This window comes from Oncorhynchus nerka, linkage group LG15, assembly GCF_034236695.1.
Source record: "Oncorhynchus nerka isolate Pitt River linkage group LG15, Oner_Uvic_2.0, whole genome shotgun sequence".
NCBI classification, from domain to species: domain Eukaryota; kingdom Metazoa; phylum Chordata; class Actinopteri; order Salmoniformes; family Salmonidae; genus Oncorhynchus; species Oncorhynchus nerka.
This window is the reverse complement of record NC_088410.1, coordinates 104072696-104100669: the sequence shown is the minus strand read 5'-3', so window position 1 is coordinate 104100669 and position 27974 is coordinate 104072696. Positions and strand designations below refer to the sequence as shown.

The 27974-nt window shown below is 46.6% G+C and overlaps 1 pseudogene; it reads left to right on the top strand.

The window, feature by feature from the left end:
• Positions 1-1251: 1251 nt before the first annotated feature.
• LOC135560270 (BTB/POZ domain-containing protein KCTD6-like) lies at positions 1252-26536 on the top strand (annotated as a pseudogene).
• The last annotated feature ends 1438 nt before the right edge of the window (positions 26537-27974 follow it).

Here is a 27974-nt window from a genome sequence, read left to right as displayed (position 1 = left end):
TATTTGTGTCGGAGTAAAACCTCTCGCTTCGCCTCTTCCTCTCTGACAGCATACAGACTGGCGCTCAGACTAACTCCCCACAGAAGACCATCCAGGTGGAAGTTGTTAGTTAGCGACAATGTTGTTGATGGTTGGTTGGTTTGTTGGTTGTCTAGTCACGCTATTTGTGGCGCAGGTAGCGGAGCCACACTGAAACTTCCTCTTTGATATTGGTACCATGGTTTAAAATGTCCGACTGACCCAACTCACTGCTTCAACATGGATCCCATCTTATTTAGCTACAGAGGAACAAATGCAACATCGCAAACAGGTTGGGTAAATTAATCTCATAAACCTAGTTCATTACACAATGTTTATTAGAAAGGGCGATCGCACAGTTAGCTAGTGTGCGACTAACCACTATTTGTCTCAGTTAGCTAACTAATGTTAACTGGCTAACTAATGCTAACTGGCTAACATCCCCTACTGTTTGTATTCCAGCTTCCAATCATGGATGTAGCCAGCTAGTTAACGTTACTACGCTTAAAACATGACCTACTATGGTCTGTAAATAATTCGCTTTTGCTATTTTTGCTATGGGAGTTTAGCTAGCTAACTAGTAACCTGTGATAATAAGCAAGACTGGCTAGTTATTATCCCTATAATGGACCAAATGAGTCGGCATGCTTCAGTTCGTCTAGCGCCTTGCTGACCCGAATGAATGTGCTCTTATATTCCCTTAAAATACTTTGTCTGAATTCCAAACACCTAAAAGCCACACCCGCAAATTAGGTGGCCACTTCTGATGAGTACACACTTGCAGGGCGAGGAAGGGAGGAATTGTAAATGGACCGCCCTTGTCTGGAAATTCGTCACTCGTTCGTTCCGCAATGATTGTGTTTTCAGCCACCGGTAGTTTGTGGGTTTATTTGCGCTAAAGTCACTTGTGATTGCATGTCTACTTACATTAAATATATAATTATGAATATTGGCCTACTGTATGATAGCTAGAAAATGAATTAGCAAATGTTAGCCTGCCTAGCTGGAACTTCTGAAGAAGGAACATGTTTTATTTCTACAATTTCCAAAAACACAATTACTTTTACGTGACGTGTTTGTGCCATAATGTGCATTAGTAGCACAATTTCAAATGTATTTACATTTGTTTGTACTTAGACTTGTATGTTAACTTCTTCATATTGAGGTTTTACGTTTTGGCCGACTTTTCTTAGCGGATGTACAATCATCGCGAATTGAATTATGGGGCATTTCAGGCCCCGAAGTGAAAATAATTGTAAACTCGATCAAAAACGAGGGCTGAGAGGCTTGAGTTGCGGACTTCCCTTGTTTGGCCAATCGTTGGACCAACGACAAATATATCCGCGGGGATTCCCCCAAGAGCATACTTGAAATACGAGGGGAAAAGATGTCAATAAGTACCGTTTGTCTATTTTGAGACGCCGTAGCCAGTATTCACTCTCTTGAAATAGTCTGAATTAATCTAAGGTAACTCAAGAAATGTCATTCATTTTGACGTTTCTGCCGAAGAGATCTTAGTCGCGCAATTTGACATCTAACTAAGATGTTTGGTGACAGTATTTTTTTATCAATTATTTTTTTTGTGTGCATGAGAACAAGTTCTCTCGTTGAATGACAACAAAGATTTTATTGAAGAATCTCTTCTTTTGACCAATCACATGACGAAGGGGCGTGGACTTCGACTCCATAGAAAATTGTAGGTGCCCAAGCAGCGGAAATGAGTTTGCTGAAGGTTGGCTGTTTCAGCCGGTAAAGGGGGCTTTACTATTCTTGGGTAGAGGAATGACTAACTGCCCTCCAGACCTGAGGGAACACACTTTCTAGTAGACTTAAATGTAAGATGTGACAAATAGGAGTGTCAATATCGTCCGCTATTATCCTCAGTAATTATCCATCCATATTGTCAGACCCCGGTGGATTGTCATTGTTAATAGACAGTACTTTTTTCACCTTTTCCACATTGACTTTAACCGAATTCAAATGTACAATTCTTGTCTTTCATAATTTGGTCAGATATACTTGGATGTGTAGTGTCAGTGTTTGTTGCTGGCATGTCATCCCTAAGTTTGCTTATCTTGCCAATGAAAAAGTCATTAAAGTAGTTTGCATTATCAGTGGGCTTTGTGATGAATGAGCCATCTGATTAAATTAATGAAGGAGCTGGCAAGGAGTTGGCTTTTTCCCCAAAAATTTCATTTATCAATTTTGAGACACCGTAGCCAGTATACTCTCCCTCAAGAAATCATACATTTGGACGTTTTTGTCATATATCTTAGAGCTCAATTTTACGCCCTAATATGTTTGGTGCAGTATTTCTCAAGTAATTTTTTTTTAATCATGAAAACGTTCTAACGTGGAATTTTTTAAAGATGGAACATTTAGCTATTTGAATTTTAGGTCCCTTTTTTAGGTGTAGGACAAATGGTTGATGAAACATTAAATATGGCCTTACTGCTTTTAGCCCATAGAAACACATTGGAAAAACCGATTCATACATGGGGAAAAATTGTCTAAAGGAAGTTTGTTTTTTAAAGTGTCAGACCTTTTCTTTTGAGAGATATAAGCTCAGAATATTATCCCCCTATATTTAATTTTTTTTTGCCACTAAATTACTTCTCTCTCTCTCTCTATATATATATATATATATATATATATATATATATATATATATATATATATATATATATATATATGATGCCCACAAGACTCGTCTGAAGGTAGCCTGGTACCAGTTTATTTTTTTAAGAATGGAAGTGTGTGTATATAGATATAAATATATACACACACTTCCATTCTTAAAAAATAAACTGGTACCAGGCTACCTTCAGACGAGTCTTGTGGGCATCCTACAGCATTTCACCTTTCCACAGAGGGGTCACATTAGTTTGTAGTCCAAACTGTTGTGTCTGTCGCGTGACAGACACAAGTTGGCAGATCGTGGTACCAACTAGAGACGAATCCCGCAAGCTTGAGGAGGGCGTAGAGCAAAACGGAGACTCATGTTCGTTAGTCTCATAGGGCAGTCCCTGACTCATGTTCGTTAGTCTCATTGGGCAGTCCCTGACCCATGTTCGTTAGTCTCATAGGGCGGTCCCTGACTCATGTTCGTTAGTCTCATAGGGCAGTCCCTGGCTCATGTTCGTTAGTCTCATAGGGCAGTCCCTGACTCATGTTCGTTAGTCTCATAGGGCAGTCCCTGACTCATGTTCGTTAGTCTCATAGGGCAGTCCCTGACTCATGTTCGTTAGTCTCATAGGGCAGTCCCTGACTCATGTTCGTTAGTCTCATAGGGCGGTCCCTGACTCATGTTCGTTAGTCTCATAGGGCAGTCCCTGGCTCATGTTCGTTAGTCTCATAGGGCAGTCCCTGTCTCATGTTCGTTAGTCTCATAGGGCAGTCCCCGGCTCATGTTCGTTAGTCTCATAGGGCAGTCCCCGGCTCATGTTTGTGAGAGTCTCATAGGGCAAATCAAATCAAATGTATTTATATAGCCCTTCGTACATCAGCTGATATCTCAAAGTGCTGTACAGAAACCCAGCCTAAAACCCAAAACAGCAAGCAATGCAGGTGTAGGGTAGTCCCCGGCTCATGTTTGTGAGAGTCTCATAGGGCAGTCCCTGACTCATGTTTGTGAGAGTCTCATAGGGCAGTCCCTGACTCATGTTCGTTAGTCTCATAGGGCAGTCCCTGACTCATGTTCGTTAGTCTCATAGGGCAGTCCCTGACTCATGTTTGTTAGTCTCATAGGGCAGTCCCCGGCTCATGTTCGTGAGAGCCTCATAGGGCAGTCCCTGTCTCATAGGGTAGTCCCCGGCTCATGTTCGTGATAGTCCCATAGGGCAGTCCCTGTCTCATAGGGTAGTCCCCGGCTCATGTTCGTGAGAGTCCCATAGGGCAGTCCCCGGCTCATGTTCGTGAGAGTCCCATAGGGCAGTCCCCGGTTAAAATACAATCTTGAGCAACCGAGAGTTGCCCATTTTTCTTTTTTTTTACCAATCGATTGGTTGAAATGTTAAAACGTGTATTTTTCCATATAGACACTGTGTTTTAATCAAATCAACTATATGTACTGAGCTTGTCTGATGCTTTTACGCTCACTGTTAGATTAAATATTTAAGACATACATGACTCGAGGGAAACCGAGAGAGCCTATCCTGAAGAAGACCCTTCTCCAGCTACTGGTCTTGGCAGATTCAGCCATTATACTCCTGTAGTTGCTGGTAATAGGCTGTCGGGCAGCCTTTTCCATTCGGACTGCCATGTTATATTACCATTTCAACCCGATCTGCAGGCCAGTTATGATTTTCATAAGCACCTTTTCGTGGAACAGTTTCATTTAATTTATAATAGTCTTTTGTATCTTAAAATCATTGTCATGTTGTTCATCTAAATGTAAATGATACCAATCTAAAAGTTTGCCAACGATGTAAAAAGAGCCTACATAAAGCCAACAAATAAAAACATAACAGCTTACAGGTAGAAAATATCCTGATTTAAAAAAAAATATATATATATAATAATATCCTGTGAATCACATTGGCTAGGCATGGCATCTCTACAACAAACGTGAAACATTGTATTAACTATTAACTGGGTCCAGCCTAAGCTTGTATAAAATATTCTGGGCCACAGTGAGCTCGGAACAGACACAGCTGTAGGCTATTTGTGCAAGCGCTCAGAAGTCATCAGGTATTTTATGGCTGGATCAGTGACATTTTTCCCTTTCATCCCGAGTGGCAACCGAGAGCTGGAAATATTTTTCAAATACATTGAAGAACTATTGTCACTCAATGGATTAAAAAAATACTTTTGTTTTGAGGTAAAGAAATAAATAGAACGTTGAGAAGCTCCACAGCTCATTAGTGGTGGTAAGTTAAGACCATCAGAAATACTATCGGACAACCCCCATTTATAGGCCTACATTTGCGCGCAGGCCAGCTAGCCTAGGCCTACTTCTATATGCGTAATCGGGTCCGTGTCTTTACTCAAATATTGACATGAGCGCTCCAAAAAAAATGACAATAAATAGATTTACATCTCGTAAATGGAATGGAAATAAACCAAAACTTGTTTCTCACAAGTGTAGGATAGGTTTTGAGCTCTGCAAACAACGTGTCCACTCTGAGAATGAGAACGACATACGACTGTAACAATAATGTACTGATAAATTAGCAAACAATTCTAAAAACATGTTTTAACTTTGTCATTATGGTGTGTAGATGGGTAAGACGCATCAATTTAATCAATTTTATATTCAGGCTGTGACACAGAATGTGGAATAAGTCAAGGGGTGTGAATACCTTCTGAAGGCTCTGTATCAGTCAAGGGGTGTGAATACCTTCTGAAGGCGCTGTATCAGTCAAGGGGTGTGAATACCTTCTGAAGGCTCTGTATCAGTCAAGGGGTGTGAATACCTTCTGAAGGCTCTGTATCAGTCAAGGGGTGTGAATACCTTCTGAAGGCTCTGTATCAGTCAAGGGGTGTGAATACCTTCTGAAGGCTCTGTACCAGTCAAGGGGTGTGAATACCTTCTGAAGGCACGACCCACGTGGAGTTCCAGGTCTCCGGTAGCCTCTGGAACTGCCGATCTGCGGCCAACAAGGCAGAGTTCATCTCAGCCTATGCCTCCCTCCAGTCCCTCGACTTCTTGGCTCTGACGGAAACATGGATCACCACAGACAACACCGCTACTCCTACTGCTCTCTCTTCGTCCGCCCACGTGCTCTCGCACACCCCGAGAGCTTCTGGTCAGCGGGGTGGTGGCACCGGGATCCTCATCTCTCCCAAGTGGTCATTCTCTCTTTCTCCCCTTACCCATCTGTCTATCGCCTCCTTTGAATTCCATGCTGTCACAGTTACCAGCCCTTTCAAGCTTAACATCCTTATCATTTATCGCCCTCCAGGTTCCCTCGGAGAGTTCATCAATGAGCTTGAAGCCTTGATAAGCTCCTTTCCTGAGGACGGCTCACCTCTCACAGTTCTGGGCGACTTTAACCTCCCCACGTCTACCTTTGACTCATTCCTCTCTGCCTCCTTCTTTCCACTCCTCTCCTCTTTTGACCTCACCCTCTCACCTTCCCCCTACTCACAAGGCAGGCAATACGCTCGACCTCATCTTTACTAGATGCTGTTCCTCCACTAACCTTATTGCAACTCCCTCCAAGTCTCCGACCACTACCTTGTATCCTTTTCCCTCTCGCTCTCATCCAACACTTCCCACACTGCCCCTACTCGGATGGTATCGCGCCGTCCCAACCTTCGCTCTCTCTCCCCGCTACTCTCTCCTCTTCCATCCTATCATCTCTTCCCTCTGCTCAAACCTTCTCCAACCTATCTCCTGATTCTGCCTCCTCAACCCTCCTCTCCTCCCTTTCTGCATCCTTTGACTCTCTATGTCCCCTATCCTCCAGGCCGGCTCGGTCCTCCCCTCCCCGCTCCGTGGCTCGACGACTCATTGCGAGCTCACAGAACAGGGCTCCGGGCAGCCGAGCGGAAATGGAGGAAAACTCGCCTCCCTGCGGACCTGGCATCCTTTCACTCCCTCCTCTCTACATTTTCCTCCTCTGTCTCTGCTGCTAAAGCCACTTTCTACCACTCTAAATTCCAAGCATCTGCCTCTAACCCTAGGAAGCTCTTTGCCACCTTCTCCTCCCTCTGAATCCTCCTCCCCCTCCCCCCCCTCCTCCCTCTCTGCAGATGACTTCGTCAACCATTTTGAAAAGAAGGTCGACGACATCCGATCCTCGTTTGCTAAGTCAAACGACACCGCTGGTTCTGCTCACACTGCCCTACCCTGTGCTCTGACCTCTTTCTCCCCTCTCTCTCCAGATGACATCTCGCGTCTTGTGACGGCCGGCCGCCCAACAACCTGCCCGCTTGACCCTATCCCCTCCTCTCTTCTCCAGACCATCTCCGGTGACCTTCTCCCTTACCTCACCTCGCTCATCAACTCATCCCTGACCGCTGGCTACGTCCCTCCCGTCTTCAAGAGAGCGAGAGTTGCACCCCTTCTGAAAAAACCTACACTCGATCCCTCCGATGTCAACAACTACAGACCAGTATCCCTTCTTTCTTTTCTCTCCAAAACTCTTGAACGTGCCGTCCTTGGCCAGCTCTCCCGCTATCTCTCTCAGAATGACCTTCTTGATCCAAATCAGTCAGGTTTCAAGACTAGTCATTCAACTGAGACTGCTCTTCTCTGTATCACGGAGGCGCTCCGCACTGCTAAAGCTAACTCTCTTTCCTCTGCTCTCATCCTTCTAGACCTATCGGCTGCCTTCGATACTGTGAACCATCAGATCCTCCTCTCCACCCTCTCCGAGTTGGGCATCTCCGGCGCGGCCCACGCTTGGATTGCGTCCTACCTGACAGGTCGCTCCTACCAGGTGGCGTGGCGAGAATCCGTCTCCTCACCACGTGCTCACCACTGGTGTCCCCAGGGCTCTGTTCTAGGCCCTCTCCTATTCTCGCTATACACCAAGTCACTTGGCTCTGTCATAACCTCACATGGTCTCTCCTATCATTGCTATGCAGACGACACACAATTAATCTTCTCCTTTCCCCTTCTGACGACCAGGTGGCGAATCGCATCTCTGCATGTCTGGCAGACATATCAGTGTGGATGACGGATCATCACCTCAAGCTGAACCTCGACAAGACGGAGCTGCTCTTCCTCCCGGGAAGGACTGCCCGTTCCATGATCTCGCCATCACGGTTGACAACTCCATTGTGTCCTCGTCCCAGAGCGCTAAGAACCTTGGCGTGATCCTGGACAACACCCTGTCGTTCTCAAATAACATCAAGGCGGTGGCCCGTTCCTGTAGGTTCATGCTCTACAACATCCGCAGAGTACGACCCTGCCTCACACAGGAAGCGGCGCAGGTCCTAATCCAGGCACTTGTCATCTCCCGTCTGGATTACTGCAACTCGCTGTTGGCTGGGCTCCCTGCCTGTGCCATTAAACCCCTACAACTCATCCAGAACGCCGCAGCCCGTCTGGTGTTCAACCTTCCCAAGTTCTCTCACGTCACCCCGCTCCTCCGCTCTCTCCACTGGCTTCCAGGTGAAGCTCGCATCCGCTACAAGACCATGGTGCTTGCCTACGGAGCTGTGAGGGGAACGGCACCTCACTACCTCCAGGCTCTGATCAGGCCCTACACCCAAACAAGGGCACTGCGTTCATCCACCTCTGGCCTGCTCGCCTCCCTACCACTGAGGAAGTACAGTTCCCGCTCAGCCCAGTCAAAACTGTTCGCTGCTCTGGCCCCCCAATGGTGGAACAAACTCCCTCACGACGCCAGGACAGCGGAGTCAATCACCACCTTCCGGAGACACCTGAAACCCCACCTCTTTAAGGAATACCTAGGATAGGATAAAGTAATCCTTCTCCCCTCCCCCCTTAAAAGACCTAGATGCACTATTGTAAAGTGGCTGTTCCACTGGATGTCATAAGGTGAAAGCACCAATTTGTAAGTCGCTCTGGATAAGAGCGTCTGCTAAATGACTTAAATGTAATGTAAATGAAGGCTCTGTATCAGTCAAGGGGTGTGAATACCTTCTGAAGGCTCTGTACCAGTCAAGGGGTGTGAATACCTTCTGAAGGCTCTGTACCAGTCAAGGGGTGTGAATACCTTCTGAAGGCTCTGTATCAGTCAAGGGGTGTGAATACCTTCTGAAGGCTCTGTACCAGTCAAGGGTGTGAATACCTTCTGAAGGCTCTGTATCAGTCAAGGGGTGTGAATACCTTCTGAAGGCTCTGTACCAGTCAAGGGGTGTGAATACCTTCTGAAGGCTCTGTACCAGTCAAGGGGTGTGAATACCTTCTGAAGGCTCTGTACCAGTCAAGGGGTGTGAATACCTTCTGAAGGCTCTGTATCAGTCAAGGGGTGTGAATACCTTCTGAAGGCTCTGTACCAGTCAAGGGGTGTGAATACCTTCTGAAGGCTCTGTATCAGTCAAGGGGTGTGAATACCTTCTGAAGGCTCTGTACCAGTCAAGGGGTGTGAATACCTTCTGAAGGCTCTGTATCAGTCAAGGGGTGTGAATACCTTCTGAAGGCTCTGTACCAGTCAAGGGGTGTGAATACCTTCTGAAGGCTCTGTATCAGTCAAGGGGTGTGAATACCTTCTGAAGGCTCTGTACCAGTCAAGGGGTGTGAATACCTTCTGAAGGCTCTGTATCAGTCAAGGGGTGTGAATACCTTCTGAAGGCTCTGTACCAGTCAAGGGGTGTGAATACCTTCTGAAGGCTCTGTCTCAGTCAAGGGGTGTGAATACCTTCTGAAGGCTCTGTACCAGTCAAGGGGCGTGAATACCTTCTGAAGGCTCTGTACCAGTCAAGGGGTGTGAATACCTTCTGAAGGCTCTGTACCAGTCAAGGGGTGTGAATACCTTCTGAAGGCTCTGTATCAGTCAAGGGGTGTGAATACCTTCTGAAGGCTCTGTATCAGTCAAGGGGTGTGAATACCTTCTGAAGGCTCTGTATCAGTCAAGGGGTGTGAATACCTTCTGAAGGCTCTGTATCAGTCAAGGGGTGTGAATACTTTCTGAAGGCTCTGTGTGTGGATCATTTCTAGCCACCACTTTTGATCTAGTCCAAATTAAATTAATTAAATTGGTGCATGAATGCGATACTCTTATGGCTGAGTGGGATACTGTATTTGACTATATACCGGTATTGATGCACGGACCGGTTTGGGTTTTTACCTGATCTTTTATAACGGTGTTTGGTTTGTTAAATGTGATACGGCGTGTTTAACTTCCATTTGTATAGTTTAGTCCGCTACTTGAGTCATCCCTCTCTCTCAATTCAAGGGGTGTTATTGACATGGTAAACATGTGTTAACATTGAAAAAGCAAGTGAAGTAAATAATATACAAAAGTGAAATAAACAATAAAAATTGAACAGTAAACATTAGTCACAGAAGTTGCAAAAGAATAAAGACATTACAAATGTCATATGTGTATATATATATATATACAGTGTTGTAACAATGTACAAAAGGGAAAATAAATAACATAAATATGGGTTGTATTTACAATCTTGCTGCTGTGATGGCACACTGGTATTTCACACAGTAGATATCAAAATCAGATTTGTTTTTGAATTCTTTGTGGTTCTGTGTAATTTAAGGGAAATATGTGTCTCTAATATGGTCATACATTTGGCAGGAGGTTAGGAAGAGTATTTTCACCTCATTTTGTGGGCAGTGTGCACATAGACTGTCTTCTCTTGAGAGCCAGGTCTGCCTACGGCAGCCTTTCTCAATAGCAAGGCTATGCTCACTGACTCTGTACATAGTTAAAGCTTTCCTTAAGTTTGGGTCAATCACAGTGGTCAGGTATTCTGCCACTGTGTACTCTCTGTTTAGGGCCAAATAGCATTCTAGTTTGCTTTGTTTTTTGTTCATTCTTTCCAATGTGTCAGGTAATTATCTTTTTGTTTTATCATGTTTTGGTCGGGTCTAGTTGTGTTGCTGTCCTGGGGCTCGTTTGTGTTTGTGAACATAGTCCCAGGACCAGCTTGCTTAGTGGACTCTTCTCTAGGTTAATCTCTCTGTGGGTGATGGCTTTGTTTGGGAATCGCTTCCTGTAGGTGGTTGTATAATTTTAAAGATCTTTTGCATCCAGACCTCACAACCAGAAAGGGCAATGGGTTCTGTAACTGATTCCAGTATTTTTAGCCAGATCCTAATTGGTATGTCTAATTTTATGTTCCTTTTGATGGCATAGAAGGCCCTTCTTGCCGTGTCTCTCAGTTCGTTCACAGCTTTGTGGAAGTTACCTGTGATGCTGATGTTTAGACCGAGGTATGTATAGTTTTTTTGTGTGCTCTAGGGCAACGGTGTCTAAAATGGAATTTGTATTTGTGGTCCTGGCAACTGGACCTTTTTTGGAACACCATTATTTTGGTCTTACTGAGATTTACTGTCAGGGCCCATGTCTGGCAGAATCTGTGCAGAAGATCTAGGTGCTGCTGTAGGCCCTCCTTGGTTGGGGACAGAAGCACCAGATCATCAGTAGACATTTCACTTCAGATTCTAGTAGGGTGAGCCCGGCCTCCTCATGCAAAATTAAGTCTAAGGATTTTTTAAAAATCAACAAAGCATGAGAAGACTTTGCCTTTGTTTGCCAGTTAGGGTGAATACGTGGTCTGTCGTGTGATCATTTAGTAAAAAGCCAATTTGACATTTGCTCAGTACATTGTTTTCATTGAGAATATGTACGAGTCTGCGGTTAATGATAATGCAGAGGATTTTCCCAAGGTTGCTGTTGACACATATCCCACGGTAGTTATTATGGTCAAATTTGCCTCCACTTTTGTGGATTGGGGTGATCAGTCCTTGGTTTCAAATATTGGGGAACATGCCAGAGCTAAGGATGATGTTAAAGAGTTTAAGTATAGCTAGTTGGAATTTGTGGTCTGTATATTTGATAATTTCATTGAGGATACCAACACCACAGGCCTTTTTGGGTTGGAGGGTTTTTTATTTTGTCCTGTAACTCATTCAATGTAATTGGAGAATCCAGTGGGTTCTGGAATCCAGTGGGTTCTGGAATCCAGTGGGTTCTGGAATCCAGTGGGTTCTGGTCGTCTTTAATAGTAATTCTAAGATTTGTATTTGATCATGTGTATGTTTTTGCTGTTTGTTCTTTGTTATAGGGCCTAAAAGATTGGACAAGTGGTTTACCCATACATTTCCATTTTGGATACATAATTCTTCGTTTGTTGTAATGTTTTCCAATTTTCCCAGAAGTGGTTAGTCTATGGATTCTTCAATTACATTGAGCTGATTTCTGACATGCTGGTCCTTCTTTTTCCGTAGTGTATTTCTGTATTGTTTTAGTCATTCACCATAGTGAAGGCGTAGACTCAGGTTTTCTGGGTCTCAATTTTTTTGGTTGGACAGGTTTCTCAATTTCTTTCTTAGGTTTTTGCATTCTTCATCAATCATTTGTCATTGTTGTTCATTTTTCTTTGGTTTTCTGTTTGAATTTATTTTATTTTATCGGGAAGCTGAGAGGTCAAATATGCTGTTTAGATTTTCTACTGCCAAGTTTACACCTTCACTATTACAGTGGAACGTTTTGTCCAGGAAGTTGTCTAAAAGGGATTGAATTTGTTGTTGCCTAATTGTTTTTTTATTAGGTTTCCACACGACTTTCCTTCCATCTATAGCATTTCTTAATATTACTCAGTTCCTTTGTCTTTGATGCCTCACGACAGAGTATTGCTCTGTTCAAGTAGACCGTGATTTTGCTGTGATCTGATCGGGGTGTCAGTGGGCTGACTGTGAACGCCCTGAGAGACTCTGGGTTGAGGTCAGTGATAAAGTAGTCTACAGTACTACTGCCAAGAGATTAGCTATAGGTGTACCTACCATAGGAGTCCCCTCGAAGCCTAACATTGACTATGTACAGACCCAGTGTGCGACGGAGTTGTGACCTGTTTTTGTTGGTTATGGGAATGCTGTCACCTCCAGGCAGGTGTTTGTCCCCCTGTGTGCTGAGGGTGTCAGGTTATTGTCTGGTTCTGGTATTTTAGGTCACCACAGACTAGTACATGTCCCTGGACCTGGAAATGATTGATTTCCCCCTCCAGGATGGAGAAGCTGTCTTCATTAAAGTATGGGGGTTCTACTTGCGGGATATAGGTAGCATACAGGAGGACAATTTTCTCTGTTAAGATAATTTCCTTTTGAATTTCTAGTCAAATGTAAAATGTTCCTATTTTCATTAATTTATTGGAGTGAGTTAGGTCTGCTCTATACCAAATTAGCATAATTTGAGTCCCTTCCCTGTTTCACACTTGGTAGTTTGGTGGATGGGACTACCAGCCCTCCATAAGCTAGAGAGCAACCAGTGGGTCCGTCTCCTATATACCATGTTTCTTGTAGGATGACAATGTCTGTATTTCCGATTTCTTTGGTGAAGTCCAGGTTCCTGCTCTTTAGGCCAAAGGCAGATGACCTCAGGCCTTGGATATTCCAGGATGATATAGTGAAGACTTTGTGTTCCATAGTGTCCAATGTTTTTGGTCGTGTGGTTTGGCCTCAGGCCAGTAAGTGTGAGCAGAGCCTGCTGAGCATCTGGTACATGCCATTAGCTTGGGCTACTGTTTGCCTGCTCACGGCCTGGGCGGATGTGTGACTTCCATGTTTGGGCCCTCTTTGCGGGGGTGGGGTGCATGGGGTGGGCAGGAGTGGCATAGGTCTGATCTGAGGGGGCCTAAATGGGGTGTGGGCATGGTTGACTTGGGGGAGTGTTGATTGGTTGGGGTGGGGGTGTGTATGTGGCTGGTGGTGTTGTGGTCTGGATGTAGGTCCTCTCGCTGTGGGTCCTCTATAATGCAGGTCCGGGGTGGGGTGTCCCGCAGGTCTGGGGTGGGGTGTCCCGCAGGTCTGGGGTGGGGTGTCCCGCAGGTCCGGGGTGGGGTGTCCCGCAGGTCCGGCCGCAGGTCCGGGGTGGGGGTGTCCCGCAGGTCCGGGGTGGGGTGTCCCGCAGGTCCGGGGTGGGGGTGTCCCGCAGGTCCGGGGTGGGGTGTCCCGCAGGTCTGGGGTGTCTATTGATCTGGTCCTCCTGTGTGGGATACGTTTGAGAGTGATGTCCTTTAGGGTCCGGGCAAAGGTGGTCACTGCTGCCTTGTAGAGGTGGACCTGGTCATAGAGGCTGTTCAAGTCCAGGATAAAGTGGTGGGCCAGGAAAACATTTGGTTTTGAGGCACAGTCATGGAAAATACTTGCGTTTACCCGCTGTATGGTAGCAGACTGGAATACTTTAGTTGGTAACCACTTGTGCAGTGGGGAAAGTAGAAGAAGCCTTTTCAATCATTCCCTTCAGTGCTGTGGCCACACTTTCCAGCGGTGTTCTCAGGTAGTTTGGCCCTGTGTGTATTATTATGTGGCTGGGTGACCCTAGTCGGTCCTCAGACAGAAGGTCTAGGGAGCGCTGGGTGACCCTAGTCGGTCCTCAGACAGAAGGTCTAGGGAGCGCTGGGTGACCCTAGTCGGTCCTCAGACAGAAGGTCTAGGGAGCGCTGGGTGACCCTAGTCGGTCCTCAGACAGAAGGTCTAGGGAGCGCTGGGTGACCCTAGTCGGTCCTCAGACAGAAGGTCTAGGGAGCGCTGGGTGACCCTAGTCGGTCCTCAGACAGAAGGTCTAGGGAGCGCTGGGTGACCCTAGTCGGTCCTCAGACAGAAGGTCTAGGGCGCGCTGGGTGTTTGGACACCAGAGTTTAGACACTCTCTTGTATATATTTCCAGTTTGAGTCCATAAGGAGTACAATCTGTGTTATGTTTGTCCTCAGTGGGTGTGGGGGGGGTTGTCAGGAGGGCTATCAAGGTGGCTGATGGGGGGTGCTCAGAAGGGTCTGTCCCTCTGTGATTTTGATGCTATGGTCAGGTGGACTGTTCTGCTATGGTGTCTAGACTTTTGTCGGGAGCTGAGGTGGGCTGTTCTGCTGGCTTCTCTGTGGGGGTGGCCACCTCTCTAGTAGGTTGTTCTCTGTCACATGCCGTCCCCCTCACCTCCATCCCCTCATCCTCACCCTCTCCTCCATCCCCCTCACCCTCTCCTCCATCCCCCTCACCCTCTCCTCCATCCCCCTCACCCTCTCCTCCATCCCCCTTCACCCTCTCCTCCATCCCCCTCACCCTCTCCTTGGGGCGGCAGGGTAGCCTAGTGGTTAGAGCGTTGGACTAGCAAGTTCAAACCCCGAGCTGACAAGGTACAAATCTGTCGTTCTGCCCCTGAACAGGCAGTTAACCCACTGTTCCCAGGCCGTCATTGAAAATAAGAATTTGTTCTTAACTGACTTGCCTGGTTAAATAAAGGTAAAATAAATCCCCCTCACCCTCTCTTCCATCCCCCTCACCCTCTCCTCCATCCCCCCCACCCTCACCTCCATCCCCCTCATCCTCACCCTCTCCTCCACCCCCTCACCCTCTCCTCCATCCCCCTCACCCTCTCCTCCATCCCCCTCACCCTCTCTTCCATCCCCCTCACCCTCTCCTCCATCCCCCTCACGGGTCTGGTTAAGGGAGTGGTGTTGTGCTGACCTGTTGTTTGGGTCTGTGCTGACTGGGGTGAAATCACCTGCTGTTCCAGCTCCACCTGCCTTAAATTCACCCAGCTGGAGGTATCTTTCATTTCAATGAGGGAGTAGTACTCTGTGCTGGGAGGTTGACTTTCCGCTGGGGGTGGCTCGTCTGTGGGGTTATATAATGAAAGAGGTCTGGTCTGACCCGCTCGGGGTGGGGGTATCTTTCAATGGAGAGCTTCTCCTGCTGGGCTATTTCTTTGATTAGGTGAAAACTAAAACTGTTTGGGGTTGGCCTGTACCAATACTGTTCCAGACTTATGAAGATTTATATTAGCTGACTCAGAGGTCCTCATTGTCTTAATATCCTGAGTTTCCACCCCTCATTAACACCCCCCCCCCTCTTAACACAGTGGTAGTGTGCTAATATACAGTGCCTTGCGAAAGTATTCGGCCCCCTTGAACTTTGCGACCTTTTGCCACATTTCAGGCTTCAAACATAAAGATATAAAACTTTATTTTTTTGTGAAGAATCAACAACAAGTGGGACACAATCATGAAGTGGAACGACATTTATTGGATATTTCAAACTTTTTTAACAAATCAAAAACTGAAAAATTGGGCGTGCAAAATTATTCAGCCCCCTTAAGTTAATACTTTGTAGCGCCACCTTTTGCTGCGATTACAGCTGTAAGTCGCTTGGGGTATGTCTCTATCAGTTTTGCACATCGAGAGACTGAAATTTTTTTCCCATTCCTCCTTGCAAAACAGCTCGAGCTCAGTGAGGTTGGATGGAGAGCATTTGTGAACAGCAGTTTTCAGTTCTTTCCACAGATTCTCGATTGGATTCAGGTCTGGACTTTGACTTGGCCATTCTAACACCTGGATATGTTTATTTTTGAACCATTCCATTGTAGATTTTGCTTGATGTTTTGGATCATTGTCTTGTTGGAAGACAAATCTCCGTCCCAGTCTCAGGTCTTTTGCAGACTCCATCAGGTTTTCTTCCAGAATGGTCCTGTATTTGGCTCCATCCATCTTCCCATCAATTTTAACCATCTTCCCTGTCCCTGCTGAAGAAAAGCAGGCCCAAACCATGATGCTGCCACCACCATGTTTGACAGTGGGGATGGTGTGTTCAGGGTGATGGGCTGTGTTGCTTTTACGCCAAACATAACGTTTTGCATTGTTGCCAAAAAGTTCCATTTTTGTTTCATCTGACCAGAGCACCTTCTTCCACATGTTTGGTGTGTCTCCCAGGTGGCTTGTGGCAAACTTTAAACGACACTTTTTATGGATATCTTTAAGAAATGGCTTTCTTCTTGCCACTCTTCCATAAAGGCCAGATTTGTGCAATATACGACTGATTGTTGTCCTATGGACAGAGTCTCCCACCTCAGCTGTAGATCTCTGCAGTTCATCCATAGTGATCATGGGCCTCTTGGCTGCATCTCTGATCAGTCTTCTCCTTGTATGAGCTGAAAGTTTAGAGGGACGGCCAGGTCTTGGTAGATTTGCAGTGGTCTGATACTCCTTCCATTTCAATATTATCGCTTGCACAGTGCTCCTTGGGATGTTTAAAGCTTGGGAAGTCTTTTTGTATCCAAATCCGGCTTTAAACTTCTTCACAACAGTATCTCGGACCTGCCTGGTGTGTTCCTTGTTCTTCATGATGCTCTCTGCGCTTTTAACGGACCTCTGAGACTATCACAGTGCAGGTGCATTTATACGGAGACTTGATTACACACAGGTGGATTGTATTTATCATCATTAGTCATTTAGGTCAACATTGGATCATTCAGAGATCCTCACTGAACTTCTGGAGAGAGAGTTTGCTGCACTGAAAGTAAAGGGGCTGAATAATTTTGCACGCCCAATTTTTCAGTTTTTGATTTGTTAAAAAGTTTGAAATATCCAATAAATGTCGTTCCACTTCATGATTGTGTCCCACTTGTTGTTGATTCTTCACAAAAAAATACAGTTTTATATCTTTATGTTTGAAGCCTGAAATGTGGCAAAAGGTCGCAAAGTTCAAGGGGGCCGAATACTTTCGCAAGGCACTGTAGCACTGTGCCCTGCCAAGGGATGATCAGTGTGGAACATGAGGTTGCTGATGTTCCCATTTTTATAATAGTCAGCAAAAAGTGTCTCTTGATTTTTCCATAAGGAGCTCCATTTTATATTCTTTTCTTGCCTTATCATTTTTTTTACATACAGAGGGTACTGTATTTTAATTACCTCTGATCAGCGGGAGGCAGCTTCAAAGCCCTCTACATTTGGTTTGGAGTAGCCGGTTGGATTCTCCTGCCATTGTTGGGCTAAAGGTCTCGTGACACCTCTCATCTGACACGTCAGTGCTAGTTGAAGCTGAATCTCCTTGTCCTGGCAGGCTTGGTAGTCCAACTCAGCATTCAGTCCTCATAAAGTAAAATATATCATTGTAATGTATTCGTGGCTTTTAAATATAAAATATAGCTTCAGACTAAACATTACTCACTCAGTTCCAGGTTGGATGGTGTTTTCTGTTGGTTTGCCAGAGCATTTGCTGTATAGCTTGGGCCTTCCAGGTAATTCCGTCCAAAAACAGGTTGCATGTTTTGATCTGTGGAGGGTAGAATCCTGTACAAGTCCCCCTGCCAAAAAAAATCCAAGGTTAACTCCAAATCTGTATTTGACTGCTTTCCACGCAGACCCCCCTCCCTCGTCACTGCTTTCCACACAGACCCCCCTCCCTCGTCACTGCTTTCCACACAGACCCCCCTCCCTCGTCACTGCTTTCCACGCAGACCCCCCTCCCTCGTCACTGCTTTCCACACAGACCCCCTCCCTCGTCACTGCTTTCCACGCAGACCCCCTCCCTCGTCACTGCTTTCCACACAGACCCCCTCCCTCGTCACTGCTTTCCACACAGACCCCCTCCCTCGTCACTGCTTTCCACACAGACCCCCTCCCTCGTCACTGCTTTCCACACAGACCCCCTCCCTCGTCACTGCTTTCCACGCAGACCCCCTCCCTCGTCACTGCTTTCCACACAGACCCCCTCCCTCGTCACTGCTTTCCACGCAGACCCCCTCCCTCGTCACTGCTTTCCACACAGACCCCCTCCCTCGTCACTGCTTTCCACGCAGACCCCCTCCCTCGTCACTGCTTTCCACGCAGACCCCCTCCCTCGTCACTGCTTTCCACGCAGACCCCCTCCCTCGTCACTGCTTTCCACACAGACCCCCTCCCTCGTCACTGCTTTCCACGCAGACCCCCTCCCTCGTCACTGCTTTCCACGCAGACCCCCTCCCTCGTCACTGCTTTCCACGCAGACCCCCCTCCCTCGTCACTCAAGGAGCTCGTTTGTTGTTGCTTGACCTCGAGACACTTGTGTTCAGTCTGCATGGTCAATGCAACAATGTTGACGACGTTGTTGTTTCCACTTTCATCTTCATATAAATTGACAAACATCCTATAATTAGAATATTAGTTTGTGTTTATTACATCTGCAAACAGCTAGTTTTGTATTTTCTTAGCATGTTAAGCTAAATTCGTGTTAGCCACTAATGCTAATTGCTAGTTAGCTGGCTACGTAGCTAGCTAATACAGCCTGATACCAGTACTGGTGGAGGCTTAAATCAGCACGTTGTTTGTGCAACATTATCTTCTAAATCAAAGAGGAATAGGCGAAGCATGAATATGTTGGCTATATGAATAAACATTTAATGTAGCCAAAGATTATAGGGTCCCCTAGGAAACACTGAACATCACTTTGGTTCCTACCCTGTCACAAAAATTTGTCTGTGTTGCATTTTCATTCGTTGTCATGTCAAACAACACTATTCAAAGTGCCCACTATTATTTATATTCTAACTATAGAATTATAATAAACACTCTATTTCCATGATTCCAAAAGTTCACCCAAGTGTTTTGATCTAAATCGCAATTGCAACATTTGGTTTAAAATAAGGCCTAGTATTATTGCCCATATTGTGGAAATGATCTCAAATGAGTGCAGGAAATGATTGTTGAAATGAACAGTATAAACCAATCAGAATGGAGAAGGACCCATTGAAATCATGTAGAATATATGTGTTGCCACCCTGGACTACTCAAGAAGCACATCTAGAACTTTTATTAATCAAAAATATAAAATACCATGATATGATATTTTGGCCCTACTAGCTATATTGACATTTGATAAGGGTCAAATCAGACCAATCTATTGATGTCTTGTTGACAGTTCTTCATCCCTGCATATATATATATATTTTTTTTATGACTCTTTTTCTCTCTTGACTTCTGCAGGGTCCTCCACTGGAGCTGCTTAACACAGAACAGATCCCAGGTGTGTGACAAGAAAAGACTGTGGTATAACAGACGGAACAGCCATTCGTTCCACCCTGCCTCTGTTCACCCGGGGAGGAGGGTGGCGGTGGGGGCCGTATGGTAGTGAATAGGAAGATGGAGACTGGGGATATATGGTGAGTGTCAATAAGAGTAAGTGACAATCCATGTCTCATGAAGGAGGTGAAATGTGACGAAATCGGCTACAACAGTTAGGACAGGTCAGTGGTAGCCTGATCCCAGATCTGCTAGGACAGGTCAGTGGTAGCCTGATCCCAGATCTGCTAGGACAGGTCAGTGGTAGCCTGATCCCAGATCTGCTAGGACAGGTCAGTGGTAGCCTGATCCCAGATCTGCTAGGACAGGTCAGTGGTAGCCTGATCCCAGATCTGCTAGGACAGGTCAGTGGTAGCCTGATCCCAGATCTGCTAGGACAGGTCAGTGGTAGCCTGATCCCAGATCTGCTAGGACAGGTCAGTGGTAGCCTGATCCCAGATCTGCTAGGACAGGTCAGTGGTAGCCTGATCCCAGATCTGCAAGGACAGGTCAGTGGTAGCCTGATCCCAGATCTGTTTGTGCTGTCATGTGACGATGAGTAGGTCTAACAGTTGGCTTCTGTTAACATATATGGTCCAGTTGGCAAGACAGTACAAACAGGCCTTGGGCCAGACTAGACGGGCCTTGGGCCAGACTAGACGGTACAGACGGGCCTTGGGCCAGACTAGACGGTACAGACGGGCCTTGGGCCAGACTAGACGGTACAGACGGGCCTTGGGCCAGACTAGACGGGCCTTGGGCCAGACTAGACGGTACAGACGGGCCTTGGGCCAGACTAGACGGTACAGACGGGCCTTGGGCCAGACTAGACGGGCCTTGGGCCAGACTAGACGGGCCTTGGGCCAGACTAGATGGTACAGACGGGCCTTGGGCCAGACTAGACGGTACAGACGGGCCTTGGGCCAGACTAGACGGTACAGACGGGCCTTGGGCCAGACTAGACGGGCCTTGGGCCAGACTAGACGGTACAGACGGGCCTTGGGCCAGACTAGACGGGCCTTGGGCCAGACTGGTCAGACTAGACGGGCCTTGGGTCAGACTAGACGGGCCTTGGGCCAGACTAGACGGGCCTTGGGCCAGACTAGACGGTACAGACGGGCCTTGGGCCGGTACAGACGGGCCTTGGGCCGGTACAGACGGGCCTTGGGCCAGACTAGACGGTACAGACGGGCCTTGGGCCAGACTAGACGGGCCTTGGGCCAGACTGGTCAGACTAGACGGGCCTTGGGTCAGACTAGACGGGCCTTGGGCCAGACTAGACGGGCCTTGGGCCAGACTAGACGGTACAGACGGGCCTTGGGCCGGTACAGACGGGCCTTGGGCCAGACTAGACGGTACAGACGGGCCTTGGGCCGGTACAGACGGGCCTTGGGCCGGTACAGACGGGCCTTGGGCCGGTACAGACGGGCCTTGGGCCAGACTAGACGGTACAGACGGGCCCTGGGCCAGACTAGACGGTACAGACGGGCCCTGGGCCAGACTAGACGGTACAGACGGGCTCTGGGCCAGGCTAGACGGGACATTTAACCCAGGATTTACACTGCCAGTTTGTTTGTCTTTCTGTCTCCTGTAGATGGCTGTCTTTACAGAGCCTTCAGAAAGTATTCACACCCCTTGACTGGTACAGAGCCTTCAGAAGGTATTCACACCCCTTGACTGGTACAGAGCCTTCAGAAGGTATTCACACCCCTTGACTGGTACAGAGCCTTCAGAAGGTATTAACACCCCTTGACTGGTACAGAGCCTTCAGAAAGTATTCACACCCCTTGACTGGTACAGAGCCTTCAGAAAGTATTCACACCCCTTGACTGGTACAGAGCCTTCAGAAGGTATTCACACCCCTTGACTGGTACAGAGCCTTCAGAAGGTATTCACACCCCTTGACTGATACAGAGCCTTCAGAAGGTATTCACACCCCTTGACTGGTACAGAGCCTTCAGAAGGTATTCACACCCCTTGACTGGTACAGAGCCTTCAGAAAGTATTCACACCCCTTGACTGGTACAGAGCCTTCAGAAGGTATTCACACCCCTTGACTGGTACAGAGCCTTCAGAAGGTATTCACACCCCTTGACTGATACAGAGCCTTCAGAAGGTATTCACACCCCTTGACTGGTACAGAGCCTTCAGAAGGTATTCACACCCCTTGACTGGTACAGAGCCTTCAGAAGGTATTCACACCCCTTGACTAATACAGAGCCTTCAGAAAGTATTCACACCCCTTGACTGATACAGAGCCTTCAGAAAGTATTCACACCCCTTGACTGATACAGAGCCTTCAGAAAGTATTCACACCCCTTGACTGATACAGAGCCTTCAGAAAGTATTCACACCTCTTGACTGGTACAGAGTCTTCAGAAGGTATTCACACCCCTTGACTGGTACAGAGCCTTCAGAAGGTATTCATACCCCTTGACTGGTACAGAGCCTTCAGAAGGTATTCACACCCCTTGACCGGTACAGAGCCTTCAGAAGGTATTCACACCCCTTGACTGGTACAGAGCCTTCAGAAAGTATGCATACCCCTTGACTGGTACAGAGCCTTCAGAAAGTATTCATACCCCTTGACTGGTACAGAGCCTTCAGAAAGTATTCATACCCCTTGACTGATACAGAGCCTTCAGAAGGTATTCACACCCCTTGACTTAATCCACGTTTTGTTGTTACAGCCTGAATTTAAAATGTATTATTTTTCTCACCCATCAACACACAATAACTTATAATGATGAAGTGAAAACATGTCTTTAGAAATGTTTGCAAATGTATTGAAAATTAAGTACAGAAATGTCTAATTTCCATTCACACCCCTGAGTCAATATTTTGTGGAAAAATCTGCCGTTACTGCTGTCTTTCTGGTAGGTCTGTAAGAGCTTTCCACACAGATTGGACAACATTTGCCCATTAATGTTTTAAAAATTCTTCACGCTCTGTCAAATATCTTGTTGATTATTGCTAGGCAACAATTTTCAGGTATTGCCATAGATTTTCAACTAGATTTAAGTCCGAACTGTAATTCGGCCTTTCAGAAACATCCACTGTCTTCTTGGTAAGCAACTCCAGTGTAGATTTGGCCTTGTGTTTAAGGTTATTGTCCTGTTGAAAGGTGAATTCATCTCCCAGTGTCTGGGGGAAAGCAGACTGAACCAGGTTATTGTCCTGCTGAAAGGTGAATTCATCTCCCAGTGTCTGGTGGAAAGCAGACTGAACCAGGTTTTCCTCTAGGATTTTGCCTGTGCTTAGCTCCATTTCATTAATTTTTTTATCCTGAAAAACTCCCTAGTCCTTAACGACTTCAAGCATACCCATAACATGATGCAGCCACCACTATGCTTGAAAATATGGAGAGTGGGTCTCAGTAATGTCTTGTATTGGATTTACCCCAAACATAACACTTTGTATTCAGGTCAAAGAGGTAATTGCTTTGCCACATTTGATGCAGTATTACTTTAGTTGCAAACATGATGCATGTTTTAGAATATTTGTTATTCTGTACAGGCTTCCTTTTCACTCTGTCAGTTAGGTTAGTATTGTGGAGTAACTACCATTTTTTATTTATTTTTATTTATTTAACCTTTATTTAACCAGGTAGGCTAGTTGAGAACAAGTTCTCATTTGCAACTGCGACCTGGCCAAGATAAAGCATAGCAGTGTGAACAGACAACACAGAGTTACACATGGAGTAAACAATTAACAAGTCAATAACACAGTAGAAAAAAAAGAGAGTCTATATACATTGTGTGCAAACGGCATGAGGAGGTAGGCGAATAATTACAATTTAGCAGATTAACACTGGAGTGATAAATGATCAGATGGTCATGTACAGGTAGAGATATTGGTGTGCAAAAGAGCAGAAAAGTAAATAAATAAAAACAGTATGGGGATGAGGTAGGTAAAAATGGGTGGGCTATTTACCGATAGACTATGTACAGCTGCAGCGATCGGTTAGCTGCTCAGATAGCAGATGTTTGAAGTTGGTTTGAAGTTGGTGAGGGAGATAAAAGTCTCCAACTTCAGCGATTTTTGCAATTCGTTCCAGTCACAGGCAGCAGAGTACTGGAACGAAAGGCGGCCAAATGAGGTGTTGGCTTTAGGGATGATCAGTGAGATACACCTGCTGGAGCGCGTGCTACGGGTGGGTGTTGCCATCGTGACCAGTGAACTGAGATAAGGCGGAGCTTTACCTAGCATGGACTTGTAGATGACCTGGAGCCAGTGGGTCTGGCGACGAATATGTAGCGAGGGCCAGCCGACTAGAGCATACAGGTCGCAGTGGTGGGTGGTATAAGGTGCTTTAGTGACAAAACGGATGGCACTGTGATAAACTGCATCCAGTTTGCTGAGTAGAGTGTTGGAAGTCGAGGATCGGTAGGATAGTCAGTTTTACTAGGGTAAGTTTGGCAGCGTGAGTGAAGGAGGCTTTGTTGCGGAATAGAAAGCCGACTCTAGATTTGATTTTCGATTGGACATGTTTGATATGAGTCTGGAAGGAGAGTTTACAGTCTAGCCAGACACCTAGGTACTTATAGATGTCCACATAACCATGTTGTTGATCCATCCATAGTTTTCTCCAATCACAGCCATTCAACTCTGTACCTGATTTAAAGTCACCATTGGCCTCATGGTGAAAACCTTGAGCGGTTTCCTTCCTCTCCGGCAACTGAGTTAGGAAGGACGTCTGTATTTTCATATTGACTGGGTGATAATAATAGGCTGAATGTGAATACTTTCTGTAATGTGTTTGTCTCTGTCTATAGATGACTGACCCGGTTGACCCTCGACGTGGGTGGCTGTCTGTACACCACGTCCCAGTCCACCCTGCAGCGCTACCCTGACTCCATGCTGGGGGGCCCATGTTCCACAGGGACTTCATCCACCATACACGACGCTCAGGCACTTTGACACCGTTCTGTAGGTATGCAGTGCATTTGGAAAATGTTCCACGTTTTTGTTACGTTACAGCCTTATTCTAAAATAGATGAAATCTACCTACAATACCTCATAATGATAAAGCAAAAACTGTTTTGTTTTTTAAATTGTGCAAATGTATTAAAATAAATAACTGATATCATATTTACATAAGTATTCAGACCCCTTACTCTGTACTTTGTTCAAGAACCTTTGGCAGCGATTACAGCCTTGAGTCTTCCTGGGTATGATGCTACAAGCTTGGCACACCTGTATTTGGGGAGTTTCTCCCATTCTTCTCTGCAGATCCTCTCAAGCTCTGTCAGGTTGGATGGGGACCGTTAATGCACAGCTATTTTCATGTCTCTCCAGAGATGTTCGATCGGGTTTAAGTCCGGGGTCTGGCTGGGCCACTCAAGGACATTCAGAGACTTGTCCCGAAGCCACTCCTGCGTTGTCTTGGCTGTGTGCTTAGGGTCGTTGTCCTTTTTTTAAGGTGAACCTTCTCCCCATTCTTAACCTGTTCCAGAGTGCTTTTCATCAAGGATCTCTCTGTACTTTGTTCCGTTTATCTTTCCCTTGATCCTGACTAGTCTCCCAGTACCTGCAGCTGAAACAATCTCCCCACTGCATGATTGATGGGGGGGAAAATATTCTTTAATCCGTTTTATAATAAGGCAGTAATGTACAAAATGTGGAAAAAGTCAAGGGTTCTGAATACTTTCTGAATGCACTGTACATACCGGTATGTCTGCGTGATATGGGAATATGACCATCTTTGATTTGACAGGTGCACTACTTCATCGACAGAGATGGGGCCCCTCTTCCGCTATGTCCTCAACCTCCTACGCACCTCAGAGCCTGCCCTGTGACATCACGGAGATGGGGCCCCTCTTCCGCTATGTCCTCAACCTCCTACGCACCTCAGAGCCTGCCCTGTGACATCACGGAGATGGGGCCCCTCTTCCGCTATGTCCTCAACCTCCTACGCACCTCAGAGCCCTGTGACATCACGGAGATGGATCTGCTGCGTAAGGTCGCCTAGGGGTTAGAGCGGTGGGCCTGCCACTGGAGGGTTGCCGGTTCAAATCTGAGCCAGTATTATCTTCTTAGTGTGTTTCTCGTGGGTGTTAAGATAAAATAAATAAACATTTCAGTATCTTTGTCTTGACATTTGACATTTTAAAGTAATATCCTTCTTCTTCTTTTTCGGAGGCAGACTTCTACCAGATCGAGCCGTTGATGCAGTCTCTCACCGACACTAAACCCCTCTACCCCCCCCCCCGGACACCTTTCGAGGAGGTGGTGAAGCTCTCGTCAACCAGGAAGCTGTCCAAGTACTCCAACCCTGTTGCCGTCGTCACCATCACCCAGCTCACCATCACCACCAAAGTCCACTCCCTACTGGAGAGGGTGTGTAACAGCTTCACCAAGTGGATCAAACACTATTCCAGTGACTTCCAGGTGTCCTTCACCTTTTGGTCCATGTGACGATCACCAGGAGGTGTCTCTGAGAGTGTTCCTGTTGGACTGTATCTCCAAACAGGGCTTCAGGAACACCAGGGTCCACCAGATGAGTGAGAGGGCCACCGAGAAAACAGTGGAGCATTGCAGGATTTTCTGCCGGCTGGCTCACAAGGTCGACGACTGACCAGGATTATTTGGGGTTCATTTATTGCTGAGTGGACATCAACTCCTTGTACTTACTCCCTGGCTGTAACCCTGGTCATAATCACCCTGGCTGTAACCCTGGTCATAATCTCCCTGGCTGTAACCCTGGTCATAATCACCCTGGCTGTAACCCTGGTCATAATCACCCTGGCTGTAACCCTGGTCATAATCAACCCTGGTCATAATCACCCTGGCTGTAACCCTGGTCATAATCACCCTGGCTGTAACCCTGGTCATAATCACCCTGGTCATAATCACCCTGGTCATAATCACCCTGGCTGTAACCCTGGTCATAATCACCCTGGCTGTAACCCTGGTCATAATCACCCTGGCTGTAACCCTGGTCATAATCACCCTGGCTGTAACCCTGGTCATAATCACCCTGGCTGTAACCCTGGTCATAATCAACCCTGGTCATAATCACCCTGGCTGTAACCCTGGTCATAATCACCCTGGCTGTAACCCTGGTCATAATCACCCTGGCTGTAACCCTGGTCATAATCACCCTGGCTGTAACTCTGGTCATAATCACCCTGGCTGTAACCCTGGTCATAATCACCCTGGCTGTAACCCTGGTCATAATCACCCTGGCTGTAACCCTGGTCATAATCACCCTGGCTGTAACCCTGGTCATAATCACCCTGGCTGTAACCCTGGTCATAATCACCCTGGCTGTAACCCTGGTCATAATCACCCTGGCTGTAACCCTGGTCATAATCTCCCTGGTTGTAACTCTGGTCATAATCACCCTGGTTGTAACTCTGGTCATAATCACCCTGGCTGTAACCCTGGTCATAATCTCCCTGGCTGTAACCCTGGTCATAATCACCCTGGCTGTAACCCTGGTCATAATCACCCTGGCTGTAACCCTGGTCATAATCAACCCTGGTCATAATCACCCTGGCTATACGCCTGGTCATAATCACCCTGGTCATAATCAACCCTGGTCATAATCACCCTGGCTGTAACCCTGGTCATAATCACCCTGGTCATAATCAACCCTGGTCATAATCACCCTGGCTATACGCCTGGTCATAATCACCCTGGCTGTAACCCTGGTCATAATCACCCTGGTTGTAATCACCCTGGCTGTAACTCTGGTCATAATCACCCTGGTTGTAACTCTGGTCATAATCACCCTGGCTGTAACCCTGGTCATAATCAACCCTGGTTGTAACCCTGGTCATAATCACCCTGGTCATAATCACCCTGGTCATAATCACCCTGGTCATAATCACCCTGGTCATAATCAACCCTGGTTGTAACTCTGGTTGTAACTCTGGTCATAATCACCCTGGTTGTAACCCTGGTCATAATCACCCTGGTTGTAACTCTGGTCATAATCAACCCTGGTTGTAACTCTGGTCATAATCACCCTGGCTGTAACTCTGGTCATAATCTCCCTGGTTGTAACTCTGGTCATAATCACCCTGGTTGTAACTCTGGTCATAATCAACCCTGGTTGTAACTCTGGTCATAATCACCCTGGTTGTAACTCTGGTCATAATCAACCCTGGTTGTAACTCTGGTCATAATCACCCCTGGTTGTAACTCTGGTCATAATCACCCTGGTTGTAACTCTGGTCATAATCACCATGGTCATAATCAACCCTGGTTGTAACTCTGGTCATAATCACCCTGGCTGTAACTCTGGCTGTAACTCTGGTCATAATCAACCCTGGCTGTAACCCAGTCTAGTGAACCCACCTGTTGACACTGTCAGGGTTAAGGTCATGTGTTGGGGACCTAAGGGCTGTGGCAGATATATTCTGTCAGGGTTAAGGTCATGTGTTGGGGACCTAAGGGCTGTGGCAGATATATTCTGTCAGGGTTAAGGTCATGTGTTGGGGACCTAAGGGCTGTGGCAGATATATTCTGTCAGGGTTAAGGTCATGTGTTGGGGACCTAAGGGCTGTGGCAGTTATATTCTGTCAGGGTTAAGGTCATGTGTTAGGGAC